The sequence below is a fragment of the Chiloscyllium punctatum genome, chromosome 50 (genome assembly GCF_047496795.1).
Source record: "Chiloscyllium punctatum isolate Juve2018m chromosome 50, sChiPun1.3, whole genome shotgun sequence".
Lineage (NCBI taxonomy): Eukaryota > Metazoa > Chordata > Chondrichthyes > Orectolobiformes > Hemiscylliidae > Chiloscyllium > Chiloscyllium punctatum.
In genome coordinates, this window is record NC_092788.1 from 30952022 (window position 1) to 30964636 (window position 12615).

The following is a 12615-nucleotide window of genomic DNA, read 5'->3' on the forward strand; positions in this document are numbered from 1 at the left end:
CACATTTAGTTCATGAAGCAAACTGCATTTGTCAATTCAATGAATACAGCTACTCATTCATTCAATGTCACAAGCTTCACACATTGTCTCAATCAAACTGCGCACATTCACTCCATGAACCAAACTGCACGTGTTTAATCAATGAGCAGAGCTTCTCTCATCAGTCAATGATGAACTTAACGCTTTCATTCAATGAAACAAACAGATTTCGTTGAATCATTGAATCAAATTCTAATGATGGATTCATGTAGATTAGATTACATTAGATTAGATTACATTACAATAGATTACATTAGATTAGAATTGGTTGCATTAGATTACATTACATTAGATTACTTTAGATTAGAGTAGATTACATTAGATTACATTACATTAGATTAGATTACATTAGATTAGATTAGTTTTAGATTAGATTAGATTACATTACATTAGATTACATTACATTTGATTACATTACATTTGATTACATTAGATTACATTATATTAGATAACATTAGATTAGATTCGATTAGATTACATTAGATTAGTTTACAATATATTACATTTGATAGGATTACATTAGATTACATAACATTAGATTACATTACATTAGATTAGATTACATTAGATGAGATTAGATTAGATTAGATTAAATTAGATTAGATTAGATTTGACTACATTTGATTAGATTATATTACAATAGATTACATTAGATTAGATTACATCAGATTAGATTAGATTAGATTAGATTACATTCGATTAGATTAGATTACATTAGACTCGATTAGATTAGATTAGATTAGATTAGAGTAGAGGATCTTTCATTCCTTCACAGCCACAAACTAAACGCAATTAATGAACCCACCTGCAAACATTCATTCAATGGGGATCAGTGTAAGTCGTATTCCAATGAATCTAGCTTTTGCCATTCATTCAATGAAATAAACTGCACGCGTTCATGCACTGATAAAAACTGCATGCATTCATTAAATGAAACAGAGTGCACGTGTTAATTCAATGAGTAAAGCTTTTCTTTTTTATTCCCTTTCTCGAGCTTAGCACTTTCATTCAATGAAACCAAAAGCTTCATTGAATCATTGAGTCAAACTGCCATCATTGACTCAATGAATCAAACAGCATTAATGGATTCCATCGAACAAACGTAACTAATTTACTTCGTGAATCAAACTGCACACATTCATTCAATGAAATGCTTTGTATGTCTCAATTAAAAGAGTCGAGCTCCAGCCATTCATTCAATGCCACGAGCAAAACGCATTCATTCAATGGAGCATACTGCACTCATGATACAGACTGCACGTCTTAAATCAATGAGTAGAGCTTCTCTCATTCATTCAATGGGTCAAGCTTAACGCTTTCATTCAAAGAAACAAACTGCATTCATTGAAACATTGCATCAAACAACAATCATTGATTCAATGAATCAAACCTTGTTTCAATGGAACAAACCTATCTCCCTTATTTAGTGAACCAAACTGCATATTCATTGCATATTCAATGAAAGAGGAATATTCATTTGTCAATTCAATGAGTAGAGCTACTCTCATTCATTGAATGGCACTAGTTTCACGCATTGTCCCTGTCAAACTGCACACGTTTACTAGATGAACCAAACTGCCCGTCTTAATTCAATGAATAGAGCTTCTTTCATTCATTCAATGTGTCAAGCTCACTGCTTTCATTTAATGAAACAAACTGCATTGATTGAATCGTTGAATCAAACTAGAATCATTGATTCAATTAATCAAACCTTATGCCTTGTTTCATTCGAACAAACCTAACTCACTTATTTAGTGAATCCTACTACACTCATTCATTCAATGAAACAAACTGCACATGATAATTTAATGAAGGTACTCTTAACGCAATGATTCAACCAAACAAATTGCACACATTTAGTTCATGAAGCAAACTGCATTTGTCAATTCAATGAATACAGCTACTCATTCATTCAATGTCACAAGCTTCACACATTATGTCAATCAAACTGCGCACATTCACTCCATGAACCTTACTACACGTGTTTAATCAATGAGCAGAGCTTCTCTCATCAGTCAATGATGAACTTAACGCTTTCATTCAATGAAACAAACAGATTTCGTTGAATCATTGAATCAAATTCTAATGATGGATTCAATGTAGATTAGATTACATTAGATTAGATTACATTACAATAGATTACATTAGATTAGAATAGGTTGCATTAGAGTACATTACATTAGATTACTTTAGATTAGAGTAGATTACATTAGATTACATTACATTAGATTAGATTACAATAGATTAGATTAGTTTTAGATTAGATTAGATTACATTACATTAGATTACATTACATTTGATTACATTAGATTACATTATATTAGATAACATTAGATTAATTTCGATTAGATTACATTAGATTAGTTTACAATATATTACATTTGATAGGATTACATTAGATTACATAACATTAGATTACATTACATTTCATTAGATCATATTAGATTTCATTACATTTCATTAGATCATATTAGATTAGATTTCATTAGATTAGATTAGATTAGATTACATTAGATTAAATTAGATTACATTAGATTACATTACATTAGATTACATTAGATTAGATCACATTAGATTACATTACATTTCATTAGATCATATTAGATTAGATTACATTAGATTACATTAGATTACATTACATTAGAATAGATTAGATTAGATTAGATTAGATTAGATTAGATTAGATTACATTAGATTACATTACATTTGATTACATTACATTTGATTACATTAGATTAGATAACATTAGATTAGATTCGATTAGATTACATTAGATTAGTTTACAATATATTACATTTGATAGGATTACATTAGATTAGATAACATTAGATTACATTACATTTCATTAGATCATATTAGATTAGATTACATTAGATTAGATTAGATTAGATTAGATTACATTAGATTAGATTAGATTAGATTACATCAGGTTAGACTAGATTAGATTACATTAGATTACATTACATTAGATTAGATTACATTAGATTAGATTAGATTAGACTACATTTGATTAGATTATATTACAATAGATTACATTAGATTAGATTACATCAGATTAGATTAGATTAGATTACATTACATTACATTTGATTACATTAGATTACATAACATTAGATTAGATTAGTATAGATTACATTAGGTTAGATTAGATTAGATTACATTAGATTAGATTAGATTACATTAGACTCGATTAGATTAGATTAGATTAGATTAGATTAGAGTAGAGGTTCTTTCATTCCTTCACAGCCACAAACTAAACGCAATTAATGAACCCACCTGCAAACATTCATTCAATGGGGAACAGTGTAAGTCGTATTCCAATGAATCTAGCTTTTGCCATTCATTCAATGAAATAAACTGCACGCGTTCATGCACTGATAAAAACTGCATGCATTCATTAAATGAAACAGAGTGCACGTGTTAATTCAATGAGTAAAGCTTTTCTTTTTTATTCCCTTTCTCGAGCTTAGCACTTTCATTCAATGAAACCAAAAGCTTCATTGAATCATTGAGTCAAACTGCCATCATTGACTCAATGAATCAAACAGCATTAATGGATTCCATCGAACAAACGTAACTAATTTACTTCGTGAATCAAACTGCACACATTCATTCAATGAAATGCTTTGTATGTCTCAATTAAAAGAGTCGAGCTCCAGCCATTCATTCAATGCCACGAGCAAAACGCATTCATTCAATGGAGCATACTGCACTCATGATACAGACTGCACGTCTTAAATCAATGAGTAGAGCTTCTCTCATTCATTCAATGGGTCAAGCTTAACGCTTTCATTCAAAGAAACAAACTGCATTCATTGAAACATTGAATCAAACAACAATCATTGATTCAATGAATCAAACCTTGTTTCAATGGAACAAACCTATCTCCCTTATTTAGTGAACCAAACTGCATATTCATTGCATATTCAATGAAAGAGGAATATTCATTTGTCAATTCAATGAGTAGAGCTACTCTCATTCATTGAATGGCACTAGTTTCACGCATTGTCCCTGTCAAACTGCACACGTTTACTAGATGAACCAAACTGCCCGTCTTAATTCAATGAATAGAGCTTCTTTCATTCATTCAATGTGTCAAGCTCACTGCTTTCATTTAATGAAACAAACTGCATTGATTGAATCGTTGAATCAAACTAGAATCATTGATTCAATTAATCAAACCTTATGCCTTGTTTCATTCGAACAAACCTAACTCACTTATTTAGTGAATCCTACTACACTCATTCATTCAATGAAACAAACTGCACATGATAATTTAATGAAGGTACTCTTAACGCAATGATTCAACCAAACAAATTGCACACATTTAGTTCATGAAGCAAACTGCATTTGTCAATTCAATGAATACAGCTACTCATTCATTCAATGTCACAAGCTTCACACATTATGTCAATCAAACTGCGCACATTCACTCCATGAACCTTACTACACGTGTTTAATCAATGAGCAGAGCTTCTCTCATCAGTCAATGATGAACTTAACGCTTTCATTCAATGAAACAAACAGATTTCGTTGAATCATTGAATCAAATTCTAATGATGGATTCAATGTAGATTAGATTACATTAGATTAGATTACATTACAATAGATTACATTAGATTAGAATAGGTTGCATTAGAGTACATTACATTAGATTACTTTAGATTAGAGTAGATTACATTAGATTACATTACATTAGATTAGATTACAATAGATTAGATTAGTTTTAGATTAGATTAGATTACATTACATTAGATTACATTACATTTGATTACATTACATTTGATTACATTAGATTACATTATATTAGATAACATTAGATTAATTTCGATTAGATTACATTAGATTAGTTTACAATATATTACATTTGATAGGATTACATTAGATTACATAACATTAGATTACATTACATTTCATTAGATCATATTAGATTTCATTACATTTCATTAGATCATATTAGATTAGATTTCATTAGATTAGATTAGATTAGATTACATTAGATTAAATTAGATTACATTAGATTACATTACATTAGATTACATTAGATTAGATCACATTAGATTACATTACATTTCATTAGATCATATTAGATTAGATTACATTAGATTACATTAGATTACATTACATTAGAATAGATTAGATTAGATTAGATTAGATTAGATTACATTACATTAGATTACATTACATTTGATTACATTACATTTGATTACATTAGATTAGATAACATTAGATTAGATTCGATTAGATTACATTAGATTAGTTTACAATATATTACATTTGATAGGATTACATTAGATTAGATAACATTAGATTACATTACATTTCATTAGATCATATTAGATTAGATTACATTAGATTAGATTAGATTAGATTAGATTACATTAGATTAGATTAGATTAGATTACATCAGGTTAGACTAGATTAGATTACATTAGATTACATTACATTAGATTAGATTACATTAGATTAGATTAGATTAGACTACATTTGATTAGATTATATTACAATAGATTACATTAGATTAGATTACATCAGATTAGATTAGATTAGATTACATTACATTACATTTGATTACATTAGATTACATAACATTAGATTAGATTAGTATAGATTACATTAGGTTAGATTAGATTAGATTACATTAGATTAGATTAGATTACATTAGACTCGATTAGATTAGATTAGATTAGATTAGATTAGAGTAGAGGTTCTTTCATTCCTTCACAGCCACAAACTAAACGCAATTAATGAACCCACCTGCAAACATTCATTCAATGGGGAACAGTGTAAGTCGTATTCCAATGAATCTAGCTTTTGCCATTCATTCAATGAAATAAACTGCACGCGTTCATGCACTGATAAAAACTGCATGCATTCATTAAATGAAACAGAGTGCACGTGTTAATTCAATGAGTAAAGCTTTTCTTTTTTATTCCCTTTCTCGAGCTTAGCACTTTCATTCAATGAAACCAAAAGCTTCATTGAATCATTGAGTCAAACTGCCATCATTGACTCAATGAATCAAACAGCATTAATGGATTCCATCGAACAAACGTAACTAATTTACTTCGTGAATCAAACTGCACACATTCATTCAATGAAATGCTTTGTATGTCTCAATTAAAAGAGTCGAGCTCCAGCCATTCATTCAATGCCACGAGCAAAACGCATTCATTCAATGGAGCATACTGCACTCATGATACAGACTGCACGTCTTAAATCAATGAGTAGAGCTTCTCTCATTCATTCAATGGGTCAAGCTTAACGCTTTCATTCAAAGAAACAAACTGCATTCATTGAAACATTGAATCAAACAACAATCATTGATTCAATGAATCAAACCTTGTTTCAATGGAACAAACCTATCTCCCTTATTTAGTGAACCAAACTGCATATTCATTGCATATTCAATGAAAGAGGCTGCATTTGTCAATTCAATGAGTAGAGCTACTCTCATTCATTGAATGGCACTAGTTTCACGCATTGTCCCTGTCAAACTGCACACGTTTACTAGATGAACCAAACTGCCCGTCTTAATTCAATGAATAGAGCTTCTTTCATTCATTCAATGTGTCAAGCTCACTGCTTTCATTTAATGAAACAAACTGCATTTATTGAATCGTTGAATCAAACTAGAATCATTGATTCAATGAATCAACCTTATTCCTTGTTTCATTCGAACAAACCTAACTCACTTATTTAGTGAATCCTACTACACTCATTCATTCAATGAAACAGACTGCACATGATAATTTAATGAAGGTACTCTTAACGCATTGATTCGACCAAACAAATTGCACACATTTAGTTCATGAAGCAAACTGCATTTGTCAATTCAATGAATACAGCTACTCATTCATTCAATGTCACACGCTTCATACATTGTCTCAATCAAACTGCACACATTCACTCCATGAACCAAACTGCAGGTGTTAATTCAATGAGCAGAGCTTCTCTCATCAGTCAATGATGAGTTTAACGCTTTCATTCAATGAAACAAACAGCTTTCTTTGAATCATTGAATCAAATTCTAATGATGGAATCAATGTAGATTAGATTACATTATATTAGATTACATTACAACAGATTACATTAGATTAGAGTAGATTACATTAGGTTACTTTACGTTAGATTACATTACATTAGATTACATTAAATTAGATTAGATTACATTCGATTAGATTAGATTAGATTAGATCAAATTAGATTAGATTAGATTACATTAGATTAGATTACATTATATTAGTTTACATTACATTAGATTAGTTTACATTATATTACATTTTATTGGATTACATTAGATTGCATTACATTAGATTACATTACATTAGATTAGATTACATTAGATTAGATCAAATTGGATTAGATTAGATTAGATTCGATTCGATTACATTTCATTAGATTCGATTAGATTAGATTAGATTACATTATATAAATTTACATTACATTGGATTACGTTACATTTCTTTCATTAGATTAGATTACATTACATTACAGTAGATTAGATTAGATTAAATTACATTAGATTAGTTTACATTATATGACATTATATTGGATTACATTAGATTGCATTACATTAGCTTACATTTCATTAGATTAGATTACATTACATTAGAATAGATTACTTTAGATTAGATTGCATTAGATTAGATTACATTACATTAGATAAGATTAGATTAGATTAGATTAGATTAGATTAGATTACATTAGATTAGATAAGATTAGATTAGATTAGATTAGATTACATTACATTACATTAGAATAGATAACATTACAATAGATTACATTAGATTAGATTAGATTACATTAGATTAGATTAGATTAGATTACATTACATTACATTAGAATAGATAACATTACAATAGATTACATTAGATTAGATTAGATTACATTAGAATAGAAAACTTTACATTAGATTAGATTACACTACATTAGATTTAATACATTAGATGAGCTAACAATAGATTCGATTACATTAGATCAGATTAGATTCGAGTAGAAGTTCTTTCATTCCTTCAAAGCCACAAACTAAACGCAATTAATGAATCCACCTGCAAACATTCATTCAATGAGGAACAGTGTAAATCGTATTCCAATGAATCTAGCTTTTGCCATCATTCAATGAAAGAAACTGCACGCGTTCATGCACTGACAAAAACTGCATGCATTCATTAAATGAAACAGGGTGCACGTGTTAATTCAATGAGGACAGCTTTTCTTTTTTATTCCCTTTCTCGAGCTTAGCACTTTCATTCAATGAAACCAAATGCTTCATTGAATCATTGAGTCAAACTGCCATCATTGACTCAATGAATCAAACAGTTTTAATGGATTCCATCGATCAAACTTAACTCATTTACTTCGTGAATCAAACTGCACCCATTCATTCAATGAAATGCTTTGTATGTTTCAATTAAAAGAGTCGAGCTCCAGCCATTCATTCAATGCCACGAGCAAAACGCATTCATTCAATGGAGCATACTGCACTCATGATACAGACTGCACGTCTTAAATCAATGAGTAGAGCTTCTCTCATTCATTCAATGGGTCAAGCTTAACGCTTTCATTCAAAGAAACAGACTGCATTCATTGAATCATTGCATCAAACAACAATCATTGATTCAATGAATCAAACCTTGTTTCAATGGAACAAACCTATCTCCCTTATTTAGTGAACCAAACTGCATATTCATTGCATATTCAATGAAAGAGGCTGCATTTGTCAATTCAATGAGTAGAGCTACTCTCATTCATTGAATGGTACTAGTTTCACGCATTGTCTCTGTCAAACTGGACACGTTTATTAGATGAACCAAACTGCCCGTCTTAATTCAATGAATAGGGCTTCTCTCATTCATTCAATGTGTCAAGCTCACCGCTTTCATTTAATGAAACAAACTGCATTGATTGAATCGTTGAATCAAACTAGAATCATTGATTCAATGAATCAAGGCGTATTCCTTGTTTCATTCGAACAAACCTAACTCACTTATTTAGTGAATCCTACTACACTCATTCATTCAATGAAGGAGACTGCACATGATAATTCAATGAAGGTACTCTTAACGCATTGATTCAACCAAACAAATTGCACACATTTAGGTCATGAAGCAAACTGCATTTGTCAATTCAATGAATACAGCTACTCATTCATTCAATGTCACAAGCTTCACACATTGTCTCAATCAAACTGCACACATTCACTCCATGAACCAAACTGCACGTGTTAATTCAATGAGCAGAGCTTCTCTCATCAGTCAATGATGAGTTTAACGCTTTCATTCAATGAAACAAACAGCCTTCGTTGAATCATTGAATCAAATTTTAATGATGGAATCAATGTAGATTAGATTACATTAGATTAGATTACATTAAAAGATTAGAATAGATTACATTAGATTACTTTACATTAGATTTCGTTAGATTAGAGTAGATTACATTAGATTAGATTAGATTAGTTTTAGATTAGATTAGATTAGATTACATTAGATTACATTACATTGGATTACATTACATTTGATTACATTAGATTACATTAGATTAGATTAGATTAGATTAGATTGGATTAGATTAAATTACATTAGATTAGTTTACATTATATTACATTATATTGGATTACATTTGATTACATTACATTATCTTATATTACATTACATTTGATTACATCACATTAGATTTGATTACATTAGATTACATTAAATTAGATTAGTTTACAATACAAGATTACTTTAGATTAGAGTAGATTACATTAGATTACTTTATATTAGATTTCTTTCGATTAGAGTAGATTCCATTAGATTAGATTAGATCAGTTTTAGACTAGATTAGATTACATTACATTAGATTACATTACATTGGTTTACATTACATTTGTTTACATTAGATTAGATTAGATTAGATTAGATTAGATTGGATTAGATTAAATTACATTAGATTAGTTTACATTATGTGACATTATATTGGATTACATTTGATTACATTACATTATCTTACATTACATTACATTTGATTATATCACATTAGATTAGATTACATTAGATTAGATGAAATTAGATTAGTTTACATTACATTAGAATTGATTATATTAGATTACATTAGATTAGAGTAGATTAGAATAGATTACATTACATTAGATTAGATCACATTAGGTTAGATTACATTAGATTAGATTACATTACATTAGATTACATTAGATCAGTTCAGATTAGATTACATTACCTTAGATTAGATTACATTAGATTAAATTACATTAGATTACATTACATTAGATTACATCACATTTGATTAGATCACATTAGATTAGATTAGATTAGATTAGATTACATTATATTACATTACATTACATGAGAATAGATTACATTACATTTGATTACATAAGGTTAGATTACATTAGATTAGATTAGATTAGTTTACATTAGATTAGATTAGATTACATCAGATTAGATTAGATTAGATTAGATTAGATTACATTACATTAGATTACATTACATTAGATTAGATTACATTAAATTACATTCGATTATTTTACATTACATTACATTAGATTAGATTACATTACATTTGATGAGATCACATTAGATGAGATTACATTACATTAGATTAGATTACATTAGATTAGATTAGATTCGATAAGATTAGTTTTAGATTAGGTTAGATTACATTGCATTTGATTACATTACATTTGATTCCATTACATTTGATTACATTAGATTACATTACATTAGATTTAGTTAGTTTAGATTAGATCACATTAGATTAGATTACATTACATTAGATTACATTAAATTAGATTAGATTAGATTAGATTAGATTACTTTAGATTACATTACATTAGATTAGATTACATTAGATTAGATTAGATTAAATTACATTAGGTTACATTATATTATATTAGATTAGATTAGATTACATTACATTAGTTTACATTACATTAGATTAGATTAGATTACATTTCATTAGATTACATTACATTAGATTAGATTATATTAGATTATATTACATTAGATCAGATTAGATTAGATTAGATTACATTACATTAGATTACATTAGATTAGATTAGATTACATTAGGGTAGATTAGATTACATTAGATTAGATTCCATTAGATTAGATTAGATTATATTAGATTAGATTACATTAGAGTAGATTAGATTACACTAGATTAGATTCCATTACGTTCGGTTACATTAGATTAGATTACATTAGATTACATTACATTTCATTAGATTACATTACATTAGATTAGATTACATTAGATTAGATTACATTAGATTAGATTAGATTAGATTAGATTAGATTACATTAGATTACATTACATTAGAATAGATAACATTACAATAGATAACAATAGTGGGTGAACATTTTGGTGATGGTGACCACAATTCTGTGACTTTCACCTTGGTTATGGAGAGAGATAGGTGCGCACAACAAGGTAGATTTTACAATTGGGGGAAGGGAAATTACGATGCTGTAAGACAGGGTTTGAGGAACATACGTTGGGAGCATAGGCTGTCAGGGAAGGATGTGGTGGAAATGTGGAACTTTTTCAAGGAGCAGATACGACGTGTACTTGATATGTATGTACCTATCAGGCAGGAAAGAAATGGTCGTGTGAGGGAGCCTTGGTTGACGAGGGAGGTTGAATGTCTAGTAAAGAGGAAGAAGGAGGCTTACATAAGGTTGAGGAAACAGGGTTCAGACAGAGCAGTGGAGGGATACAGGATAGCCAGAAGGGAAGAAAGGGATTACGAGAGATAAGAGAGGGCATGAAAAATCCTTGGTGGATAGGATCAAGGATAACCCCAAGGCATTTTATGCGTCTGTGAGAAACCTGAGATTGACGAGAACGAGGGTAGGTCCGATCAAGGACAGTAGTGGGAGACTGTGTATTGAGTCGGAAGAGATAGGAGAGGTCTTGAACAAGTACTTCTCTTCAGTATTTACGAACGAGAGGGACCGTATTGTTGAAGAGGAGAGTGCGAAATGGACTGTTAAGCTAGAAGAGATACCTGTTAGGAAGGAAGATGTGTTGGACATTTTGAACAACTTGAGGATAGACAAGTCCCCCGGGCCTGACGGGATATATCCTAGGATTACGTGGGAAGCAAGAGAGGAAATTGCAGTACCGTTGGCATTGATCTTCTCGTCTTCACTGGCAACGCGGTTGGTACCAGGGGACTGGAGAGGAGCGAATGTTGTGCCCCTGTTCAAAAAAGGGAATAGGGATAACCCCGGGAATTACAGGCCAGTTAGTCTTACTTCTGTGGTAGGCAAAGTAATGGAAAGGGTACTGAGGGATAGGATTTACGAGTATCTGGAAAGACACTGCTTGATTAGGGACAGCCAGCACGGATTTGTGAAGGGTAGGTCTTGCCTTACAAGTCTTATTGAATTCTTCGAGGAGGTGACCAAGCATGTGGATGAGGGTAGAGCAGTACATGGATTTTAGTGAGGCATTTGATAAGGTTCCCCATGGTAGGCTTATGCGGAAAGTCAGGAGGCATGGGATAGAGGGAAATTTGGCCAATTGGATAGAAAACTGGCGAACCGGTCGAAGGCAGAGAGTGGTGGTAGACGG